This window comes from Oryzias latipes, chromosome 5 (assembly GCF_002234675.1).
Source record: "Oryzias latipes chromosome 5, ASM223467v1".
In the NCBI taxonomy this organism is placed as follows: Eukaryota; Metazoa; Chordata; class Actinopteri; order Beloniformes; family Adrianichthyidae; genus Oryzias; species Oryzias latipes.
This window is the reverse complement of record NC_019863.2, coordinates 12,346,368-12,372,452: the sequence shown is the minus strand read 5'-3', so window position 1 is coordinate 12,372,452 and position 26,085 is coordinate 12,346,368. Positions and strand designations below refer to the sequence as shown.

Below are 26,085 nucleotides of genomic sequence, written 5' to 3'. Positions count from 1 at the left end.
ATCAGATTCGCAGCATGAGTCGAGAAGGACCTGCAGGAAGAGGGGAGAACTTTTAGGTTACAATCAGCACCTCTTGGAGTTTCTCTATACATAAAACACTGATTTTCTTCCCACCTCCTTTTTTGGGCATATTGCTCTTAAAAATGAACTATTCACCTTTGAACATTTAAATTATTTATAGACAGGCAGCAGAACGTGGGAAACATTTCGAACTTGTAAAGATTGTCTTATTTAATAGGAGGTGGGTTTTTCCTTCAAAATGTAGAACACCTCCATTGTAATTTGCACGCTAAATGCTCTAAAATGAGCTTAGTGTGACTAAATTAGATTGTGAAAATATTGCTAATCAATGCATTAACTAAAGGTCACATTGTACACTTTATAAAGAATCAAACGCTCATTGAAAAAATGATTACGATGAAAAGCAGCTTCCTGCAGGACATATACTTTATGTCTTTCTGTTTTTATTTTTAAACAGCACACTGTTCTGCATCCTGATTGGCTGTTGTACAGATACGAGCAGTTTCTACATTTACATAGATGTTTAATCATGATCAGATCTTTGTTGTTTTGACTCTATGATACTGGATTCATTTTTCATTAAAGGTTTGAACTTCAAGGGTTTAAACAAGAGAGAAAAGTCTGAAAATGTTCATATAATCGGTCCGAGAAAAGTGTAGAAAGTGTGTAGCTTTAAAAGTCAGATAGTTGAAACTATACTTCCCACTTCGCAGATTTAAATGGATCTTATCCCCGCAATAAATGGGCGGCAGTTTAGCTCAGGCAGTAGAGCAGGTCAACAACCGAAGGGTTGGTGGAGCGATCCCCACTCTCCCCCAGCCCCCCCTGCAGCTCAGCGGAGAATCCCCATTGTGGGATAAATAAGAAGTAAATTAATTAAGAATGAGGGAACAGTGTATATAAATGTATACATATTTCTCTTTTATGACCGATTTACGACACAAAAATGTTCAACATGTACAAGGTTTTTCTATTCAAATCTCTTTTTTTCTGAGGTAATTGGAATTACCACAGGAATATATACACACAAATCCAGCTTTGTTGGTTTTTGATACCAAATGTTTTAAAAAATGTTTCACATTTTTAAGGCCAGCTACAGAAAATCCTTTCTGAATGAATACACAGAAGACAAACTTACTCTTCCTGCATTGCGTTCCATGTGACCTACAGCATTCCTTTACCTATTTAAACTGAAAATACAGTTACATTTATAATACGTTTCTCAATCATAAAGAAAAGAATACATGTTTAAAGCACGACTTAAGGCTGTGCTAACAACATTCACCCAAAGCATTTTCAACCAAAATCATTCCAATCCAGCACCCAAGGCTGCTTTTTAAATCAGCTTTTACAAACACTATTTAAGTCTTAACGGTGAACTTTACAATACAGCAAAAAGGCCATAGTAACTTAGAACTATCACAGAAACTATAAAGAAAATGAAATTAAAAAAGTACGTCATAAAGTTTGCCTTGGATTTTAGATTTTTTTGTAAACTGACTTGGTAGATTATATTAAGATTTATTAAAGTCCCACTCTGATCATCTGTTGATCTATTTTAAAATCATTCCCAGTGGTCTTTTAATTATGGTTATCCTGTTTTTAGCTAAATAAAAATAAATAAATAAAAACGTGTTGTTTTCTAGGACATAGTTTGTGCAGAGAGGCAGGATTCATAAAAAAAATGATGGGCGGGACTGTTGGTGTGGAGTAATCTGCCCCCACATCCCGTCATCCATCTGTGTATACACTCTCCCCTGCTAGCATACAGCCGCTCACAATCCCAACCTAACATTACCGGTACACCAAAAGCCGTAAAGTTCAGCTTGACGAGTAAAACAAAGATGTGCGGGAATCTAGTCATTTACAAACACATACATCATAGGAGCTTGCAGCCTATAGTAGTAGCTTCTACGTCACACCTATAAGCTGTTTTCAATGGCATTTTGTTGTCTGCTCCTGATTTTAAACCATTTGAAGTAATACTCATAAATGCAATTTTAAGCTTAATTGTCCTCTTGTATGACCTCCATTATCCAATACAAGAGCATGATAAAAACACCAAAAACACCATTTTCATTAGAGTGGGTCTTTAAATTTTTATTTAGAACACCATTTTATGAAATATTGCATTTGAATTTCACTGACTATGAAAGCATTCAGTAGAAACCGAGAAACAAAAATGTTGCTTTTCACCTTCTTATCTTGGAATGCAACAAGAATGGACCTGTGAGACAGAAAAAATGTAGGTCTAAAAAGTATTTTTTGTGCGCTTCCACATCAACGAGAGAGCAACCACAGAGCAAGTACATGTCTGCTTTCAACCTCCACTTCCTTTCATTTTTCTTAATTACCAGGCAAATATTCTCTCCTCTTCTGCTTCATTAGCGACTTTGTTGAGCGTGGAGTGATGTCAGGAGATGATGGAGGGACAGAGCAGTGAAGCAAGAGGAGGCGGGGTGGTGGTGAGGGAAATGATATCAGCAACAGCCATTGTCTTCATTCCCAGATTAGGTCCCCGGAGAAGTCCCTCTGAGTGCTCCCAGCCTCTATAATTCAACCAACAACTTTGACAACAATGCAACGACAGACTGCGCTTTTGATGGGTGACCCGCTCTTGTCTGGCGAGGCTAAAGGAATATTTCGGCATAATGAATTTTTCGTGGATTATCTCAGCCCACCAGGCGCCTCTTCCATTGTGGTACAGAAATGTCTTGATTTGTTATTTGCCCTTTGTTTTTGGATGAGTAATGTAAACATCCCAATCGCGGCAAGTCAAATGAACGCAGCGGACCACTTCCCTTTCAAATGGGTATTAATATTCCAAATTGCCTATTGTGTCTCATTAAGCAAACAAAAGAGATATGGTCAGTAGTCAGCCAGAGTCCTATTAAGACCCAAGCATTAGGAGGGAAGAGAACTCTTTCATTTCATCAGTGCTGCTCGTCTGAAAATCCAAAGCTTCATTTTTTCTATATAACCCACAGGGATTCTGACTATTTTTTCCAATTTAGAAAATTCTTGTCAACCGCCCCAGGAATTATTTGACTCTTGCCTGCATCTTTTCCTCCACCTCTTCTTCTTTTTCTTCTTCTCTGGTGTATTTGAGTCTTTCTTCTCTTCCTTTCCTGCCTCTGACTCTGTCTATATCCGCGTTGCCTTCCCAAGCCATGCTTCTAAATTGTTATTCCCAAGTCATTATCTTATTTGTGCGTCTCCGCTCAGCTGTAAATCCTCCAGGTATTCCTTTCTATTCTCTATTAACTTTGCTGCAGTCAAGCTTCAGCTGCCAATCATCGAACACTGCTGTGAGAGAAAAAAGAGGAGCAGATTCAAAGACAGGCGAGAAAAGACAGACACAAGGACCCAGAAATATGGTCAAAAAGTAACCCAAGGACAATGAGATAAAGGGGCTTAATCATTGAAGTTACAGGAAAGAAAAAGACTGCAGGGGGAAAAAATATACGATGAAGAGATGAGAGAGCCTTTTAGGGCTAATAGAGGCTGTAAGGCCAAAAGAGACACCAAATGAGGGGTCAGGGGCTGCTGTTTGTCGACTGCTTGGGGAGCTATACCGGAGAACGGGATAACTTCCTTCCTTATTCTGTGTATTTGTGCTACAGATAAGACCCAGAGTGCTAGAAATGTAAAGAATATGCTATACTAATTGGGGCCTGGATAAACACAGGGTTTGCAAGAGATTTACAAAGGAATAAAAACACCAAGACTATGCGGATATGAGCCAAAAATACCACACGGCTGATAATGGTTGGTATGAAAATTAACATTTGAGGTTGTTCATTTGAGATTTTTGTTATATTTGTACATGTCAGATGTAGGACACTATAGAATAATTGCTTGCAGTGTTATTTTATAGTCATTCCCATGAGAAACAGCTTTCAAATCCAAGAATATTTGTACAATTGCTAATGCATGCGTGGACATGCAGACGTTTCAAGATAAATGTGTAGCACAATGGCCATTATGGTATCAAATGGTATCAGAAACGAGTCTGTAAAGAGACATCCACATAATATTCTATTAAACTGAATCAGCAGACTTCCTCTAACCTAAAACATCAACCAAAAGGACTTGATATTTGTTTGCATGTTTTTTGACATGCTTTAATTGCAGTGAAGCTACACATCTACATTATCCTTTAGTCACAACTGTCCTTCAGGGTGGATACGGGCTGTCTGCAAGCAAAAAATGGGCAAATCTGTGCGGAAATTTCAACATTGCATAGCAAAAATGGTCTACCAGCATGATGTGGACAATAAGTTATATAGAACACTTAAAAAACACGCAGGGGTAATTAAGTCAGGATGAAGCGGGGAGACTTCGGCACGCTCCCTGAACCCTGTGCACTGTGCTGTTAGTGCTGTTATCATGTGATAAGTGCGCACTCCTTGCAGCCTAACTGTTAGAAACGAGGAAATTAGACAATCAGAGTAGTTTGAGTGGGAACCTTACATGCGCTGTTCAGGCACTTATGTATCACCTGCACATGTAGCTGAGTGTGGTCAGTAAGGAGCCAATGCACACACCTTACTGATGACTAGAGTGGGGCGTAAGGGCACCACATGACAGCATCACCTACACATCAGATGTGCAACTTACTTAGCCCTATGAATACTTCCTGATACACTTACCACACGCACGTCAATGGTATGTTCCATTTATACGATGTCCCTTAAGGTGACTGCACAAGCCACAAAAGAGCTACAAGAGACACGTGCACTCCAGTAAAGTTCCAGTCTGATCAACTTTTGATCCATTTTTAAAGCATTCCCAGAAGTCTTTTCATTATAATTATGCCGTTTTTATCCTGAATCAAAAACCTGTCGTTTTCTAGGACATAGTTTCTGCGGAACAGCATGAGTATATTAGCAATTTGCCTCTGAGTTGTGGGTGGGGACCGTTGGTTCAGAGTCAATCTGCGTTCATTTCCCCTCATCCCTTTCTTTACACTTTCTCTCACTAGCTTGGAGGCCCTCACAACCCAAACCTAACATTACCTCTTCAACAAAAATGGCAAGCAATATTGGAGCTGCCCAGCCGTACAGTTCTGAGCCAAATAGCAGCTCAGACCAGGAAAACAAAGACATACATGGATCTTATCCTCTACAAGTGGATGCATCAGAATGGAGCAGAGCAGGAAGGTTTTAACACCTATACGTCACAGCTAGCTTTTTCCAACAGCATTTTTGCATTTGCTCACAACAATTTGAAAGAAAAAATACTTAGGTAATTTTAAGCATAAAGTTCCTTTATATATGTCTTCCATCATCAGAAAAATCCCACAAGAACATAGTAAAACCCCCAAAAACACAATAATTTAATTTGAATGGGTCTTAAAAATGCAGCCACTCTTTCCTACGACCCTCTACGTAACACAACAACCTGCAGCAGCTTGTATTGGTGCCTATGACCACAACACTAAACACAGTCTCATGAAAACAAGGTAAAACTCAACATTTTAAACTTTTTAGACTACATTTGGTAAATGGGAACCAGTAAAAATACATTTTTCTTGGCTCTTATGAAGTCATGCAGAAGCCAGAGTTGGAGAATCTTCAACCTCACAGCCAACAGAGTCCCTAAATTTAGGTAACTGATTAGTGCTGTTGGCAGCAGAGAATTCAGAGAACTAATGACCTACATAGAAGCAGACTACATGGTTCCCTTTTGGAAAATCGTATTGCAAAATTCAGTTTCAAACTTTCTGAGTTGCAGATACTGATATATTTTTGTGATGTGTAGTAGGGTTTTATCATGGAAACTTGATTGTTCCATCTCCGTTGTATTATATGTGGCTCTAATTCACCTCATTGTTTTAATTCTAGTTAGAGACTGCACATGGAATAATAGATGCTTTTTTTGTCTGTAAAAAATTAGCATCTTTTAGCTGGATAAACAAACTGCTAAACACCTGAGTGCAAATGAAATATTCATCTTAGCAGGTGAAATTAACAACTGCAGTGTTGCGTTTGACAAAGGTGATTGAGAAAGTTGCACACGATAGATAGAAGCACCAGTCACAAAGGAGACAAAGACAATTATGACACAGGAGACAGATTCAGGGATAAAAACTGTCAAAGACAGGTGGGTCTGACCAAAAAAGGGACATTTCTTTGTTTTTTTTTTTGCATCTGTAAAATGTGTTTCCATGAAATGGGAAGGATGGTAAAGACTTTGTGAACTTTAAAAAACCTCTTGTTAAAAGCATGAAAACAACAAAGCTCATCTGATGGCTTCTAAAAAAATGCAATAACTGCAGAGGATGAGACATATCAGGAATCATCCTTCTGCTTGTCAACCCTGGAAGTTGACAGGATGAGTTTATAAAGAGAAAACAGAGGATATAAAAGGGATTCTATACTTCCTGTTTATGAGTCACAGTGTTGCAGCACATATGTTTAACAGGAAAAAGAAAAATGGAAAAACTTCTGAGGTTTTTAGGTTAAAGTGGATTTATGTCTCTGAAAGCATTAGTCATTTACATTCATTAAAATTAATTAATTACCAGCACAGTGTGCTTCTTCATACTTGTTGATTGTCTCTTTAGCTAAACCAACGCATTCTGCACTTTTCAAGCATTCAACACACTTTTGTCCTTTCTTGTTTTTTTATTATTTTTATTAAAATAATTTACACAGCTTTAATAAAATCTAAGTCTTTTAACTTAATGGATCCAATCTACAGAAAAAATAATTTTTAAATGAAAATTGTTAAAATAAATGACATCTATATTTAAGAACAAGTTCAAAATCTGTCTGATTTGTTTCAACCAAAAATTCAGGTTTTCTAAAGAGTATTCTCATTAAAAGAGTAACAAATGTGCTTTAACATCATGTTTGAAAAAGCCTCCTGACTTTGGATCGCTGTGTGAGCGCCTGACTAAGCAGCATAAAGAACCTCCCTCTCATCTGTGGATGTGGCCACAATAAGAATACCTATTTAGCAGACAGTGAGTATAACTCCTTTTTTAATATAAAGTGAAATATAAATTATATACATGTTTTGCTTAGTTTGAACAAAAAAGAGAAAAAAATCAAGGAAGCATTAACAAGAAATGAGAAAAAAAGGCAACTCGACATAGAAAATATGAGGCAAATGTGATAAGATATCTTGCTTAGATCCACATTAAAATCAAAATCTACTTTTCCTTTTCCTTTTCCATTAGAACAATTACGTTTATTTATATTTCAAGGTGTACCAAAGAAAAAAGCATGTTCAATGTCTTGCCTTGGCATAAAGGCCTCCAGAGGAGCTTTTAGACAGCTATATGGTGTCCCCTTAGTCTGGCACGTGCTTTTATTTTCTAAAGCCCAAAATAAATCTGTAACTAAGGCATAGTAATGCCTCATTTCCATTGAGCAATATGGTACGGTCTGGTGTGGTATTTTGAGCGTTTCCATAAAATGGACCGAATCGTACCATTTTTTAGCCCCCGTTGGTTGCAAGTCCATAATAAAACGGACTGGTTTGGGTGGAGTTACTGTTGAAATTCATTCATTGGGTGAAGGTCATTACGACAAACGAAAGCTTTAAGAAATCCGCTGTCTTCCTCTTCTCTCAAACAACATTTAATGCTTTATTTATACGAAGAACCAGAAGCCAAACGGCAAAAAATGAGCTGCTGGATGACCTCCATTCACCTGGACCATTCTAAACCGGCCCGCTCAGTGGAAACAATGCTTTAGGAAACTTTCTTTGCAAAGAGATTGCCCAAATATAAATTTGCAATGTTGGTGTTTAGATTCTACAAAGCGCTGGAGTTGTTTTTCAGGACATTAGCAATATCTATATAGCATAATAATGAGGGTTAGAAAGATGAGAGTGTGTTGGGTAAAAGGAAATGATCCATGTCACCATTAGAATTTAATGTAATTACATATGTTTCTCATAATTAACATCATGATAGTTTATTTAAAGTGTCTGTAAACAAGCACAAGTTTCTGACCATGCATGTGCCGTCTATGGCAAACTAATCCCATGCAGTTGTCTGCGAGCCTCCAAGTTCTGCAGATGCCAGCTGAGGCGTGCCAGATAACAAATGAGACGCGCAGTGGACCAGAAGACACAGTAAGCTTTTATAGCTTTAGTAACCAGTGCTATCAACGATAAGATCAGCAGATAGTCTGGCAAAGATAAAATGTCTGCAGTCTTCTGCGATGTCTTGTTTTTCACTTTGTGTGTCAGCCTGCCACTGTAAGACTGATTAAGACACATTTACTGCATAATCTGTTCTGTAGTTGTACATTTGGTTCCTTTTAATGCATTAGTTCACACACATTGACCAGTAGGGCCCAATACATTGATTGTGAAGAAAGTCTGGGTGGATCAAAGGCTATTAAAAAGAAATGAACTAAAAAATATACATCAGACAATCACTATCCTCACAGTGAAGTATGTCCAGAACAGCCAATCTAACAAGCTCTGATGCATACACCACCGACCTCCTACCATTGTTGAACATGTGTGTGACGTGAGGTAATGTAAGCACTTTAAAAGATGGTTGGTGGGAAGAGGGGCATCTTACTTCGTGCTTAAAGTGCCGCCCACAACCCAGAGGTGAATTTCTAATGAACTCCTGCCACTCTGCAGAAACTAGGTCCGGGAAAACCACACAGAGTTTTTTCTTCTTATTATTATTTTGGCAGAAAATGGCATTATCATAGTTAAATGATCACTTTTAAGTTCCACTCCAACTATATTTTTCTCAATTGTAGAACCAGATTAATTCAGATTGTATGACTGATGGTTACTTAGTAGCTTGTAAGAAAAATATTCATTTGAGCCTTTTAATTAGTCATGAAGTCAAGCTAATTCCACTATGATTGTTCAGGATCCAATCCGTTCAGGGCCACCGTTAAAGGTGTTAGGACGCACTGACTAGTCAGGCGCACCCAATGAAGGCCTTTACATTCGTGACACACGCACAGATAGTGTCACAGATTTCCTCTCCCACTGTCTGATGTGACACAGTGAGTGGAGTCTGAACTGCTCTCCCAGAGTGAGGAGCTGGTACTTGTTTGTTCTCTCCGTCTATCTAAGATTGGTAAACACAACGCCAGCCTGTGCTCTGCATGGAAATCAGCCGGGGAAGCTGCTCAGCCCTGTCTGCTTGGATTAATCTTTAACAGGTCAAGGTCAGACGCATTACAACAATGCCAGGCCCGGTAATAAGCGTGTCTGAAGATTTTGCAAGCTCTAATTTAATTCTGAAAGTTTAATGTGGAACAGTTAAGGGACAAAAAATGAACGAGAGAACTGATGCACGGGGGAAAGGAAGTGAAAGAGAAGAAGTGCAACAACTCGGGCGGTGAATTGACGGTTGCCTGAAGCAGGACCTTGTCACAGCACCACTAATAGGTTTCCACTCAAACCCTCCTCCACACATCTGAATGTTGCAGTGGTTTTCTTTGAAGAATTATCCAAAGCTTTCCAGTGAAGGACACAATCGGTTAGTATTCTCCGAGTTTGCAGGCTCGCTTTGTCAAATTAATACTCGCCTAATCTGGCTTCAGAAAGAAAAAGGGAGAAAAAAAACAAACACTTCACATAAAAGCAAAAAGGTGGTAACTTAACGCCAGAAAAACAAACTGTTTCCTAAACAATGTAGGAATTTGATTTAACACAGGGAGACAAGACTTGAATTTGCTGTTAGTCTTATGGGACTTCAGCTCCGCCTTGTCTTTTCTTGTTCCCATGAATGATAATGGCCTCATATATCCTGGAAGGCCAGGGTTGTTAGTAGTAATTGCTCCTGGAAATTGAAAATCCTTTGTCACGTTTCTGACTTTTTGTGGGACTGAGAAAAGACACTTCACCAGCACTGATGGGCTAAAGGAGATGGGAAATGCTTCCAAAATAGCTTAAAAATTGAATATGTATCTAGTTTGTGAGTTGCATTTATCCCACGCCTTATGAATTTCATGACATAATTAAACTGTCACATCTATACACGTGGTTACAAAATGAAATGGATTTAAAAATATAAACCAAAGTTGGGCTGTTTACGCAAATTTATTAAACAGCTGGCCAATGGGAAAGTCCGTTAAAAGTGTTTGTTGGCTTCAGCTACTTCTAAGATCTTTTTCCTGATAATCTGCTTTGTTTGTTGAAGCGGCTGGATGGTTCAGTTGGCTGAGGGGTGGTTTCCTGCGATGAGCTCCATCCAGCGTGGGTCCTCAGGAAAGGCAATTCAGATTACTGCCTAACTGACTGTGTCAATGTCTGGATCCCCCTGTCCCGGCCCGGATAAACACACATTCAATCAATCAATCAATTTATTATTTGTATAGCACTTATAAAAGCCAAGGCAACCAAAGTGCTTAACATAAAATCCAATAAAATCACAAACAATATGATGCAATAAAGAGACAATCACAATAAAACAATAAAATCAATTTAACAATAAAAGCAATAAAACAATAAAAACAATAAAAGAATAAAATTAATAAAATGAACAAGTCCCACTAGATACGCTCACTGGAGTTAAAAGCCTGAGTAAAAAGATGTGTTTTTAAAAGAGTCTTAAAATTACTGACAGTTCTGGCAGACCTCACAGAATAGGGGAGAGCATTCCAGAGTTTAGGACCTGCAACTGAAAAGGCTCTGTCTCCCCGAGTCACAAGCCGAGTCCTGGGAACCACTAAAAGCATTTGATCTTCAGACCTTAGGACTCGACATGGACGATAAACATGCAAAAGCTCAGAAAGATACTGAGGTGCCAGACTATTCAGACATTTAAAAACCAAAAGTAGAATCTTAAAAGAAATTCTAAAAGACACAGGCAGCCAGTGAAGTGAGCGTAATATCGGGGTTATATGCTCACACCGTCTGGTCCCCGTTAACAGGCGGGCCGCTGAATTTTGAACCAGCTGGAGACGGCGGAGCAGAGACTGATCCATACCACTGTACAGAGAGTTACAGTAGTCCAGTCTAGAGAAGATCAAGGCGTGAATCACTTGTTGCAAAGCGTGAGGAGGTAGATATGGCTTGACTTTGCTAATTAGCCTTAAGTGATAAAAACTAGACTGGACTACAAGACTGACCTGTTTCTCAAATTTAAAATGCCTGTCAAGGTTTACCCCGAGATTTCTAATGAACGGAGCATCTGAAGGGTCCAGGGGGCCAACAGCCCTACAGCAGCCTGTCAGCAAGTCAGACTTTCCAAAAACAAACACCTCTGTCTTGTTTTTTTTCAGACAGAGGAAGTTCAGCTCCATCCAAGACTTGATGTCTGCTAAGCAGTTCTGTAATCTGTCGAGACCCTCTGCTCCTTCAGATTTTAGGGGAAGATAGATCTGGATGTCATCTGCGTGGCAGTGGAATGACACGTTATGTTTCCTAAAAATGGACCCCAGTGGCAGCAGATAAAGTGAGAATAAAAGCGGGCCTAAAACTGAGCCTTGGGGTACACCATATTTGAGCGGAGCCTCTGAAGAAGAGCACTGTCCTAGTTGGACAGAAAAACTCCTGCCACCACATAAATATGAACTGAACCAACTGAGTGCTGTGCCCTTCACACCGACAGACTGCTCCAGTCCAAGGTTGTGTCAGGAAGGGCATCTGGTGTAAAAAATCTCTGCCATATAACCTGTGATTCGCTTTGGTGACCCCTGAAGGAATAAACAGAAAATTAACATTTGTAGCTGTGACATTGTAGCAGACAATATAGGGAAAGTAGGGAAAATGCAGACTGGACACATTTGGTTCGCGTAACGTGAAACCAGAGTTCGTTTCCCCCGATAATCCGGAACAAATTCTCAGTCTGAATAGACCCAAGTGGACTCTGGTCTGGGACCAGGAACCGCCCTTGGATCCATCTTTTGATGTGGTCTCAGTTCGATTAGCAGACTAGCGCTAGTAAACAGTAAAAAAAAAACAAAAACACAGGAATAAGAATCCTCTTCTCTGCTGCTACCTGTGTGTCCGGTGTGAACAGCATCAGCTGAATGTGCGTTCATGAAACTGAAGTCACGCGGCCAATGTGAATGCAGCAAAACACTTCAACACACGCATGAAAGTAAACTGTAAAAAATTAGTCAAATCTTTCACCTGAATTTTCTGTCTGATTTATACTTCTATTTTTTCTGTCATACGATTGCAAACTACTTGGCTGAATTTTTTTTTTATTTTTTTTTGTTTAACCTTTTGCTTTGGTTTTCTAGACAGCTGGGAATCATTCTATCAGGAATTGCATCTCTCTGCTTATAGCCAAACTTTCCTCTCTTCACTTCTTTTGTAAGCATGCTCTTGTCGCAGTAGCTAACTTGTTTTTTGTCCCTGTCACGTCCTTCATCTACTGTCCCCTCTGATCCCAAACACTAAAGCAGATGTTCCTGGTTCTGCCTCTGATGGAGGATTTGTTTTTCCATAGCTCAGCAGCCAAACTTTTACACAGGGGGAAACTTTTGACAACTTTTGTTTTCATTATTATAAGTATAGAGTATGGCTCAACTAAGCCAACATAGACAGATCCAACGTTTTCATCTCTGGATGTGAGGGATTTGCTTTAAATTTCATCACACGGGATCCTTACCTTTTTTATTATTGCCTCACACATCCACATTCCCTCCAAAGAAGTGTAATAAAATTTGAAGCTGTAGCTAGTATATTTTAAGTTAAATGTATACACTTAATGCATTTAGTCATTTATCATTGAGCTCTTATTTTATGTGTAAGGCTACTTTTATTTTGAAAAAAAAAAAAATATATATATATATATATATGACTAATAAACAACTTTGTTTTCTTTAGATATGTTTATTTCTCAAGGACGAAAATAATTGTCACAAGGTTAGTGGTTTTATTTTTTTTAAACTTGCATGTTATGTTTCATCCTGTTGCACTCATTTATTTTTCATTTTTGTTTCTGTTTTTTTTTTTTTAATAAATGGGGTAATAAAGAGAATTTTATAATGAGCTCATTCATATAAGCAACTGACACTTTATCTAGTATTTGCATGAAAAACCTATGTTTAAATACTACACAAGGTCCAAGCTGAACTGTGGTTATAATTCCAAACATGAGAGGTTTAAACAACTTAAAATCCACCACTTAACACCACTTTCTCTGTCAACAGGCAAAGCTTTATTTTTAACTTTTAAAAATTGGTCTTTTTTTAATTTGTGGAAACTCTTTGCATTAAGCTATTCTGAGGGAGTGCAGCATTTTCACCTCCTGAAAAGTGTGCAATAGCGTGGCACATCATTCTTGTGACAGAGAACGGGCGATTTAAAAGCCACTTGATAGGTATGGTAATTGCTGCCAGCCCAAAGACATGAAGCCTGCAGCCTTGATTCTTTAGAAGGTGCACAGATAAATAATCCTATTTTAATGAGAATCTCATTCATGCTGAGCTTACACACTCATCTACTGTAGGGATTACACTGTGCAGTTGTTCATTTAAATGCATCCTTTCTTTCTCAGATGTATGAGCAGTGTGACTGATAGAAATGATTGCTGCTTACTGCTTATATCCCAGTCAGAACGATGCTTCAATCATCACCACTTTTGTCAAGTTAAGTACCGACCTGGAAGTCTTAGTTTAAAATAGGAAAAAAAAATAGAAAGAACTGAACATCTTGGAGAGAAAAAAAAGTCCCAAGCTGACGGGAATTATGGGCGACTGAAATATGCTTTTAAGTTGAAGCGTTTAGGTTTGCAATTTGGTTTAGGGCAGGGGTCTGCAACCTGATGCTCCAACACCACATGAGGCTCATATCCCTCCATTGTGGCTGATTAGCTTTAAAGAAAAAGGTTAAAGGTTTTAAATAAATAATAATTAATTAACATGTCAGATGACTGGGCAAAATGATGGTAAAATGTTAAATCTATTGTCAGAGTGCTTTATTATTAGAATAAGCCTAAAGCACTTACGTTTCTGCTGCACAACAATGTCTACTATTTAATTGCATTTACATGTAACCTATAGACTTTTTAAAGCAATTGGATTCCACACCAATGATGTCATGTTTATATTTGATGGTCAACCACATTTTTAATTCAAGTAAATCTGCTGCAGTAGGAGGATATTATTTGACTTAGAGTGTATTTTATTTTGAAAGGAATTAGTTTGTGCTGCTGTCAAAATAATATGATGAAAGCATACTATATTATATAGTATAGTATATTATATATATGATATTATAAATCAATTATCGTAATGTTCAAAAGCTATACTTTATAAATGAATGGTTTAATGGCCACAGAAAAAACATGAATTTTTCTAAAAGCGTCTCTCAATGGGTTTTGGTCAGTAAGAAACTGGACCAAATGGTTCTTTTACCAGTAAAAGCTGCAGACCCTTGGTTTAGGGCAACCAGAATTTTGAGGATAGCACTGAATGTGCTCCTTTTTTTCTGCCCTGTGCCCATCTGTACAATTATTTGTGTGAAGTTTTGTTTGCGTGCAAACATGAATTTGATTAGTTTAACACAAATGGTTGGGGTGTAACGATTCATTTAATCAATTATTCATTTCATATCATAATTTGTGGCTGCTGATCACATTCACTGACCTAAAATTGATCCAGAACATCTTCAGCCAAAACTTCAACCAGTGTGACTCAGAGATAAATACCTGGTACTGAACAACTGAGGTTTTCCAGATTCCTTGTATTTCTTGCAACATAATCAAGTGCAAATTAAATATGTTTACAAACAAACAAGTAAATAAGAATGAATGTCAAATCCATTCACATTTTCGCTTCATCAGGTTCAGCACACTGTTGTTTTTCCACATCAAAATAATCCAAAGGGAACATTATTAGAACATTCTACCACACTGTATGGTCACATGACTTTGTTAAATACACTGTTTCCACACATTGGACTGGAATGATGGACTGATCTTTTTTTGCTGCCGTCACATGTTTGATTTCTGCTGTGATACACTTGCCGGTGTATTTTACGTTAAAATAAAATAAGCCTACCATGCCTACCATGGATCAATCCAAATGGTTTTGTCCAACATCAATACAATACATTTTTTTCATTTTTTAAGGATTTTATAACGGTAAAGGTTGATTTGATTAACAACTTGCCTCTGATTGATTTATCTAGTTGGATTTTAGGAATAAAAATCGATTCATCAATTCAGTTGATTAGTCTTTACAGCCTTAAATTATTTTTATAACCGATTCAAAATGTGCAGCATATCGCTTGTAAACATTGGTGTACCAAAACTGATAAGGAAAAGGCCAGAGTGTTGTAAAACTTGAACATTTTCTTTGATTTTTCTGAAGCAATGAACTTGTTTGGGGGTCTTTTTTCTTCTGCATGGCCATCACACAGAGCTGTCCCTGACGGAAAACATAAAAACATCACAGATAAAATATGGAACGCTCAAGTCACGGCTGATGTTTCACACTGCTTTGTAATGCCTTCAGGTGGGTTTGATAACACTAAGCTTCTACGTTCCCATGAGTCCAGAAGTACTTTGACACTTTTAAATAGTTTTCTTTAAAGTTTTATCGGGTATTTTCTGGTTTCTAAGAGTAACTTTTGGTGCTTTGCTGTGAAAAATTCAATAAAACACACATGAAATCCTTTCAGAATCCAAAAATTGCTAATATAAAATCGATTCTTGTCATCAGTGACGGGGGAACTCAGACATTCAAAGCAATTATTCAGCTCTGTGATTGACAGCTCTCAAAGCTGTACACTTGTTTAAACACACACAAGTTCACGTCATCATTCATTAACACAGTGGGTTACACGACCACGTCATGTTGACTCATTCTCCAGATTTTCCATTCCTAGGAAAAACACAAGAGATGACAACACAACACTCACAGGGGGTAAGAGAGTAAATACAGCCACTTTGTCTTCATTTGGAAACACATGAATAATGGGCTAGCATTACAAGTGGCACTTAATAAAAATAATTAAATAAATGGAGACGCAGCAGCAACAGCAGAGTCTGGAGGGAGCGTGGAATATCCAAAGGCGTCAGCTGAGCGATTGTTTTCGTCCCATCCTTTACCCCCAGTGGCACGGGACTCAATCAAACTCTCCTCGCACTCGCCTGTGCATGAGCACGCCAAGCGCAAACCTTCCTTCCCTCCCTCAATTAAACACCCACACGTCCATAATTAACGACTGTTTTTTCTTTTTCTTTCCAGAGATCAATAAAGCGCCTGTTCATTAAAAGACCCCTTTGCTTGCTCAAAGAACCTTTTGCTCAGTTCACTAAACGACATCTGAGGCGCCTAACCAAATTCTCATGTTTGTGGATCTTTCTTTTACGCAAAGCCCGTGCACGGTATAGGAGTCAAAGACAGGCAGAAGAGGAAACGCTCTTCAAAGAGACTCAATGTAAAGAAATTTAATTTTATGAAACATCAAAGTGGTCTTTGCTTGGAAACTTTATCTCAGAGGACAGCCTAAGGACAGTAGATTAATCGAAGAAATCAGTATAAAGTGTAAAACAAGCTAAGAAAGAAGATTTGGTTGTTACTCTGACAATGTGGTGCAGCGCTGTCTAAAAAAATGGATCTATCATGCCGTTGCCTCATCGTGTATTTTCTTTCCCAGATAAAAGTGGTGTTTTTAACTTCATCTTGTGGCATTTTTCTGATGATTTAGGACACATATAAATAAAAATAAGATTAAAGTTGCATTTCTAAGTATTTCTTTATTCAAGTTGTTGTAAATCGGGTGCAGATAAAAAAAAATGCTGATTGAAAAAAAGTGCATTTATGATGTAAAAAGTACACTGGACAAGCCATAAGCTTCCCGCTCCACTGCATTTTGATGCGTTCACATGTAGACCACTAGATCCATGAATGTCGTTGTTTTCCGCGTCCATCTGGCTCTAAACTGTACGGCGGGATAGCTCCAATATTGCTAACCCTTTTTGTTGCACCAATAATGTAAGGTTGGTGGTGCTGCTCTGTGCCAACAGGACAAATTTTCAAATCAAGTGCAACAAAATACTGTTTTCAATTCCTTATAACCATATACAATCCTCCATCCCTTTGCGAACCGACCCCGAGCATCACTGTTTACAGGGGCAGAAACAAAAGGCTCGCCTGTCACTTCTTAAAAGATAAAAGTTGAATAAACAACAGGAGCTGGATTTATCACAGAGTGTGATTGACTGCTCGCCACCTGCTGCAATAAACGTCCAACGCAAAGACCAACCATCGCTTCAGTCGGGAGAATATACACATACACAGCCAAATGCAGTTTGCCCACTGTAATGATTACTGTATGTTGTGCCGTTGCTTCTCACCTCTTCCATCTGCCACACAATCACAGCATCCCTGGAGATGGATAACAGGGTTTAGGCACCAAACAGATAGTATTTTTTTTATTGTTATTTTTTTTTTTATATAGGATTTGCCATCTGAAGCTGCAAGTTAGAGTCAATGTATTAAATGATTAGGTTAAAAAAACTCAAAAAGTTTTTATTACATGGGTAACATTGTTATCTATGTTTGATTTTCTTTTCTTACAAGTAAAGTTGACATTATTTTAAGAGCTACAATAAAGATCATGTCACTTGATATTTTTCAGAAAACAACTCAAAACAATGTTTTAAACATCATTTAAACGCATACAGTACTCAATGCAATTTCAAACTGACTTTGATGCTACGTTCACACCGGGCTCAGAAATGTGCGCTCCAGAAACCACAGTCAATATGTGAGTTTTTGGGCTTCCGCAATCAAAACTCTCACATTTACGTGTCGTTACCCAAGTTCTTAAGTCTGTTTTGGGGCTTTTGGTTTAAATCGTGTGGCCATTCAATGCGTACTGGAAGTTAAACCAGCTGAACTTTGACCATAAGGGAATCGGATTTGGTAGTGGTCCTTTTGTGATCATGAAGGAGAAATGAATAATTGCGGTTTGTGCCTGGCTGGAATTATGTGACACCAAGTTTTTCATACATCTGCTTTGACATGTCACACCAAGTGAGTACATGCACAGACCTGTGTGAACACTAGATGCTCAAAGGGCGTTAAAAGTCAGCGTGCCCTTGAATGCACCACACATGCCCGATGTGTATGTAGCTGGAAGGCCGTGTCACACTTTGCCCATATTGCACAGATGGAAATTGTTCATATGTTAAATTACGTGGAAAAAGTGAAATTTACATATATGTATCACAAATGAACCACGGTAAAATCACAGAAGTACAATTAAACCACGCAGAGAAGACGTAAATTAATGTGAAAACATAAAACCTGGGTAATTATTGCGCTGTTTAGTAGTGATTCATTAGTGATTTGTGCATCAATTATGACATTTTAATGTGAAATGTATGCCGTACATGCGATATACATCTGTAGTTATACATATACATACAGAAATTATACATCTGTAGTACATGTGTGAAAAGTATGTTAAACAATACGTGGACCGACAGTTCCACGTATGCAAATGCGCCTAGCCGGCATAATTGCCTTAAATTAACGTTAAAATTGCATGTAAGCTGTGTAAAATACGCATAAACTCCGTGATTCTAGACCGACCAAAAATATATAATAGCTCAAAACTGAATTCACGTAAAGACCCGACAGCTGAAACCTTCGATTGACATCTGCGCACATCGACGAAAACAAGAAACACTTAGGAAATGATTAAATCACGCATTAATAACGAACAATCAAAATTTCATATGTGGAAAATGTTTGTAGTGGCAGTGTGACAGGGCGTCAAGACAAAATTGTGAGACAAAATTACTGTATGATAATTCCCAAGGAGCTGAAGAACAAAAAGATTCAGTGGCTTCATGACTTTGTCATCAACTTAATAGGCTGAAGAAAGATGATAAGGCTGATAAATAAGTGCTGATTATAATTTCCCAGCATCAATCTTTTTGTCCTCTAATTTTTACATCTGCGTGTATGTCAGAATCCAATTTTTCAGAGCCAATTTAAAATCCCTTCACTCTTGGTCACTCGTGCTGCAGATGGATTCCCCCGTGTAACATCTGCTGGTCTCATAACGGTGCACATCCCACCATTCAATCCCTTGCTCATAAGCTGGTGAAAAATTGCCCCTAAGAATCGTCTTCACAGTGGAATCTTCATTGATGAGGGCAGCTGTTGGCTGAATAAAGCCAAAATAGTGCTTTATTTTGTGTGATGTGCTAAAGACTGACTTCTCACTGTCTTTCCTTGCTCTGATGAATGTGGTCAAACGGCCCTGAATTCCCCGGCTCCCCGTGCTCCGATGTGTGCCAGTCTCTTGGATTATGAGCCATATGGAGGCATGTGAGCTCACAAGCATGAGCAAATGAACTCAGTAAGTCTAACACACTTACACAGGCACGGCTCGCAGGCACTGACTGGGGGAAATCAGCAAAGGAATGTGCGTGTTTGCACTGATAAATACTGACATGTTTTGAAAGGTTGCATATTTTATTCTGAAATGTCACTCAGCTAAAAATGGGAGATTTGCAGAAATCTTTGGAGGAGAATAAAATTCTAAACATGCACATCCATGTCTGAATTTTTTAAAATTCTTAGTTGTTCATCCAAATCTTGACAATCTTATTTGTCCTGTTTCTTGTCCTGTTTCTTTAAATGATAACTCTAAAATACACGGTAATCAATATCAATCGAAAATGAATTGCATAAATTATGAGAAGCAAAAATAGTAGGTAAGAGTGTCAAAATGTTATCTGCAGAAGAAAAGAAACAGAGGGGCATTAAAGCTCCGTACAGCTACACAGATGGTAGAACGACAGCCAACTGTCATGTGGACTGTAAAGTGCAGCACAAAGGTCACTGTAAGTGTAACAAGTTATTGTCATCAAAGCACGAGGTTTGTGTGTGTATTGGTGTGTGTTAGTGCATGCACAAAGAACCAGTTTCTCAGTGCACGCGCTGAGTCTGGGTTTGATCAGCGCCGAAGGATTTAAAGCTACTAATACCTTCTCCTGGCTTGGTACCAGTGACATACTTTTTTGCTACTTCATCTTTTCTAAACTGCATATCCCTTATGGGGCGGGAAAACAAAACGCAGGGAAAAAAAAAAATTCTATTCAACAAATTTGAGTGCAAGCTCGTACCCACAGTATAGCATTTCATCTGTAAAACAGAACTGAGGAAGGTTTGTGGATTCTTTTTTTTTCTTCTTTCAGCTCTTTTTTTTTTAAATCAATATCTTTTTTTGAGCTAAATTCATCATTTAAAAATGATGTTACACTGTCTGGGATTCTATTTCTACCTCATTTTGATGTCAAAATAAGTTATTATTATTGTAAATAGTTGTAGTAAATAAATGCCGATTATTATTATTATTACATTATCGAAAGAAAGAAAACTAAAGGTTATTTTCATATTTTGTTCCAAAGTTGTGCAAAAAGTATTAATTTGTGCAGAATTGTGTTTTAATTCGACAGTTATTTACATTTAACATATGAATGTGGAGCTTTAACTTATGGATTTCTGCAGTGGTGAAAAGATTTTAAAAAAAAGACTCATCCCAGGAATGATCTATGAAATATGGCAGCATATAATAGTGCCGTTCATTTGGAGGTGCTTTATTACTAAGGAAGAATAAGAGAGCTTTCTGATAACAGTAGAAATACTGTTTGCCTAAAAGGCCACAAGGCACATGGTAAATATTTTTAAACCTCTTTTTTGTCCTTAGCCTTTATAGTGCGAGGGAAGCGTTTGGATGCTACCAAAAAAGCTCAAGATATTCCATGCAAATTATAAGAAGAAAAAAAAACATTTTTTCCTGGCCTAGAGCCATCGGGGAGCAGTTCCAGCTTCCCCACAGATAGCCCTAGGTCTGCACTATGATACACCCAGCACACTGAACTAAGTAGCATTTTATAAAGTAGGGCCAAAAGGCTCTCTTACTGAAAAAGCACAAACATTTCAGACTTTAAAATGATAAAAATGTGGAAAGATATTTATAACTGACAACAGTTTTGTAGTACTAAAGGTGAACAATTTAGGGCTATGCTGAGAACACATGCATGTTGGTTTTCCGCATTTGGGAGTGCTGACTTAAAAAAATATACTATATAAAATATACTATATATATATATATATATATATATATATATATATATATATATATATATATATATATATATATATATATATATATATATATATATATATATATATATATACACCGTATATATATATACCGTATATATACGTATATAATATATATATATATTTCCAGTTTGTTGATGTGTCAGCTTTGCAGAGAAAAAGACAGAGTACCAGGAAGCAGGTCCATGTTTTAAAATTAAAACTTCTATTTTCCAAATAAACACTTTATTTTAGATTTGAGGAGGAGTGCCCATGCGAAAACTTTGGCCGCCATTTTTTTTCTTCCATATATAACATAAGTTAAATTTTGAAAGTACAAAAACTTTAACATCATTTCTAACACCAAACATACATTTTATAAGGTTTTTATTTAAAAACATTAAAAAAAATGTTCAATGTTTATGATGAAAGAACAACACAAAAGATGATACAAAAGGCTCCAGTCAATTGAAATCCTGAAAACAGGTTAAATACAAACCAAAGCAGAAAGCTTTATTAATTTTATTAATATAATATAAAATATTATTAATATAAAAAAAATATCACCGCTGTTCTCTGGCAATCACTGTCATTTAGCTCACAATCTGGTGCTCTAATCGCCATCAACACCGCCTCCCATTCAAACAGTTCTGTTCCCGCTGAAGCGCGGATCACCTCTCGCTGTCAACAGCTGCAGCCGATCACTGCTGCTCATTCCAATACTGACTGTCGACTGTACAACAAGCTCACAGCTACGAACCTCCTCAGTTTTTGCAAGACTCCACCCTGTGGAGAGGCTGTGAGGAGCAGCAACAGCGAAAGAGGTTAGCAAAGACAATTCTGCATTTCTGTGACAGCAGTCAGCTGTATCAGAACAAGTTGTCGGCCCATATTTTCAACATCTAGCTGAACCCATTGGACGTCATGATGCACACCAGATGAAGACAGGATACAAGAGGCTGCAGCGTACAGCAAATCATGGTCTTCTGCAATGATTCTCCACACTAAGTTGATGGTCACGGATGGAGAAAATCAGCTGGATTGATGATTTCATGAGTTTCAAAGCACTATTCTTAATTTATTCACAGATTAAGAATCAGAGCAAATTATGTGTTGATAATTCAATAAAATATCTTATATTTATTGCGCTTGTCATTTGTGTGTGTCACTCATCTGACTATAAATAAATACAATAAATTGAAAGAAATTATGGTGCACTGAGACTACTAAAGGCTGAAGTGAATTTCTGCAGAACATGTACAAAAATCAACATCCTTGGAGTATTTCCTGTTTTTGTTTGTTTGTGTTTTAATGCATTACATTCCCAAATGTATTCACTTGCCCATCCAAATAATCACAATGAGGTGTCCTCATCACTTGGCCCGCCCAGAGGTGTATAAAAATCAATCACTCATGCAGACAAACATTTGTGAAAGAATGGGAAGCTCTCAGAAGCTCAGTGAATTCCAGTGTGGAACTGTCTTAGGATGCTACCTGTGCAACAAATCCAGTTGTGAAATTTCCTCGTTCCTAAATATCCCACAATCAACTGTCAGCTCTATCATAACCAAAATGGAAGACTTTGGGAACAACAGCAACTCAGCCACCAAGTGGCAGACCACCAAAGAGATCGCAGACCTTCTGCACATTCAATTGCTGCAGAGCTTCAAATTTCATGTGACCTTCAGATTAGCCCAAGTACAGTACGCAGAGAGCTGAATGGAATGGGTTTCCATGGCCGAGCAGCTGCATCCAAGCCACATGTCACCAAGTGTCAGATGCAGTGGTGTAAACCACACCGCCACTGGACTCTAGAGCAGTGGAGACGCTCAGGAGTGATGGATCACACTATTATATCTGACAATCTGATGGACGGGTCCGGGTTTGGAGGTTGCCAGGAGAACGGTACATTTGGGACAGCATTGGTCCAAGTGTAAAATTTGGTGCAGGAGGAATTATGGTGTGGGGTTCTTTTCAGGACTTGATCTTGGCCCCTTAGTTCCAGTGAAAGGAACTCTGAATGCTTCAGGATACCAAAACATTTTGGACAATTCCATGCTCCCAACCTTGTAGGAACAGTTTGAAACAGGGTCCTTCCAACATGATTGTGCACCAGTGCACAAAGCAAGGTCCATAAAGACATGAACGACATAGTCTGGTGTGGATTAACTCGACTGGCCTGAACAGAGTCCTGACCTGAACCCCATATAACACCTTTGGGATAAATTAGTTCGGAGACTGAAAGCCAGGCCTTCTCCAACAATATCAGTGTGTGACCTCACTAATCCAATTTTAGAAGAATGGCCCAAAAGTCCTATGAACAAACTCCTTATGGACAGCCTTCCCAGAAGAGTTGAAGCTGTAGTAGCTGCAAAAGGTGGACTGACATCATACTGAACTCTATGGGTTAGGAATAGGATGCCACTTCTGTTCATATGTGAGGCAAGGCAGGTGAGCCAATACTTTTGGTGATATAGTGTATGATATAAAATGTCTAAAAACACCAAAAACACATTGCAGTGTGTCTTTGTGTGTATTGTGACAAACACTATATGGTTCTTCTTGATCACTTCATGCAAACACACATTAGAGCAGAACTTTATGTCTGTGTATATTTACTTTTTAGTCTATTCTGTACACAAGATTATGCATGGTTTACCCAAGTACAACTATGTCTGGTATTAGCACACTTACTTTGAGGCTGGCAGATGATTGGTCTTCCTACAGTGGCTTGGCTGTTCCATTGCACCCCACATTTGTCTCTTTTTACAGCCTGATAATGAACACACACAAAAAAGGACAGTGTTATTATTAGATGTTATTACATTCTTTTCCTATAGTTAAATTTTTAAAATGACAATCTCATGCTTACTTTCACACATGCTCCCCAACACACAGACACACTCCTGGATCCTCCGCCACACACACGCATTCTTTGACCTTTTCACTTAAGCTCACAACTATTTTATTATTCCAATCAACTTTGATTTATCCCAAATGTAACACCCTTATCTTTTGCATTTGAATAAGTCAAATCCCAGGGTTTAATAGCGATGGATCACATTAACACATTTATTCAACCAGACTCTTTTGCTCTCATCAATATTTTTCCCTTTTTTGAGTCAGACTCAACCTTCTAATTTTTCGTTTTTCCAATGTTGTATGCATGCAAAATAAGGAAGTTGGAAAATGTTTCTAAAGCCCTGATCATGTTAAGTTTTATTTGTAGCTCTATCAATAGGGTGTGGATGCAGCAGAATCCTACATAGCAATGCATGCATGAAAGTGGATAACAGCTTAAGAAATAATCCCCTATGTTTGTCAACTCACTGCTTATTCTCCTCTTTTTTTTTCCTTTTTTTTTAGTGATTGGAAGCTGGGTTGCTTAAACCATCAACTCTACATGCAAATAACATGCTTGTTGTCCACAAACCAGCTGGAATAGCTTTTGTGAATAATTGCTCTAAAGTCCTTCAGGTTGTCTCCTCAGTGTCATCCAGAAATTCTCTTTCCTCTGTTTGTTGCCACTTTTTTTTATCTCATCAAAGTATAACATGCCCTCAAGTGAATTTCTTTGTTATGGCATTCCCCAGTCAGACTTTTAATAGATGAGTTTAGGGACAAATGGAGGAAGGAGACAATTTACTAATGGAACATTAAAAACAAAAAAATGAAAGTTGTGGACAAGATTTTAAAAAAAAAAGGATGAAAAGCAGAAGTAAAAAACCAACAACAAATTTTAACCTTTTGGACTTTTTAAGCAGATACCAGTATAAAAATATAAATTAAAAAAGGTCGTAGACTGCTATGATGATACTTGGTACAAAGCTGAGAGTGATGGAGGATGCTTTCGAAAGAATAATGCAGTGGGAGAGGCGCAGTCTCCAATCCTCACTTAATTACCTGACGCAACCCAATCAGCAGGGTCCAAAACACAAACACAGAAATGTCAGGGTTCCCCTGAGGTTCCAGAGCTGCTTTGACTGCTAATTACCACCTAACTTCTGTCTAATCACATAAAACTTTATCCTTATCTCTTGTATAACAAAGGGTTTCCTTGTCCGCATTATAAGTCAACTCTTCTGAGTGCAACAACAACCTCCAGAATTTAGAAAACTATTTAAAGCTTCATCTAGTGTGTGTGCTGTCCAGGTCATGTATGGACAAATATTTTTATTTTTATAGATGTAAATATGGCTAAAGTTTATAAATAAAATTCAAAAAGTACCACACAAAAAACAAGGAAAATAGCCAATAACACTAATGATTGGAAATAATAAATGATATCTGCCTTAAGGTGCTGAGTTATGAGTTTTCCGCACTATAAGGTGCGCTTAAAATCCTTAATTGTTTTCAGAAAACAGCGCGCCTTATAATCCAGAGCGTCGTCTGTGGTGCATCTCCATTGCGTTGTGTGGCGAGTCTGTCTCACGCCCATGACTTAGTTTACATTGACTCTGTTGCGTCTCCACTGTGTCTCCCCCTCAACTCGACTCCCGGAAGCACCCGTGTTGAGTGGATTGTCCAATTCTCCTGGTTCATCTACAGCATTTGGCAAGCAGGCCATATCCCTTCTCCTTCCTCACTGAGTCCTTGTAAAAGGCCTGTTTTGTGTACTAAATGTTCTGTTTTTGTACTTCCAAAAGTAAACTGATAGACGCTGGTGTTATCTAAGGCGTTAACCTGCATTATCGCGTGGGCATATCACCTTTAATAAAATACTGTTCTGGAGTCACAATACATCAATCCTGCTATCTAGCTTCAGATCCACAGACGACACTGTGGCCGCAGCACTCAGTGCACTTTACCACCTGGAGAAGCAGAGGAGCTACATCACATCCATGTGCTCTTTGGTTTTTGACACCATTTTTTCTCACCAGACAAGTGGACAAGCTCAATGACTCGGGGCTTCCATAGTCAACCTGCATGTGAATTAGCAGCTTTGTGTCCGGTTGTAGTCAGAGGGTCAGAGGTAGCCGACATACCTCCACAGCACTCAGCATCAGAACCACTTCACTCACTACTACACCCCTGCCCAAGACAC

The 26,085-nt window shown here is 38.2% G+C and overlaps 1 protein-coding gene across 1 annotated transcript in view; it reads right to left on the bottom strand.

Moving 5' to 3' along the window:
• Positions 1–26,085, bottom strand: part of cdh22 (cadherin 22) — a 219,525-nt gene that overhangs the window by 144,532 nt on the left and 48,908 nt on the right. The window contains exon 2 of the mRNA XM_004068783.4: positions 23,736–23,814. The gene's annotated coding sequence lies outside the window, so the exon portion shown is untranslated. The remainder of the gene's footprint in view (positions 1–23,735; positions 23,815–26,085) is intronic.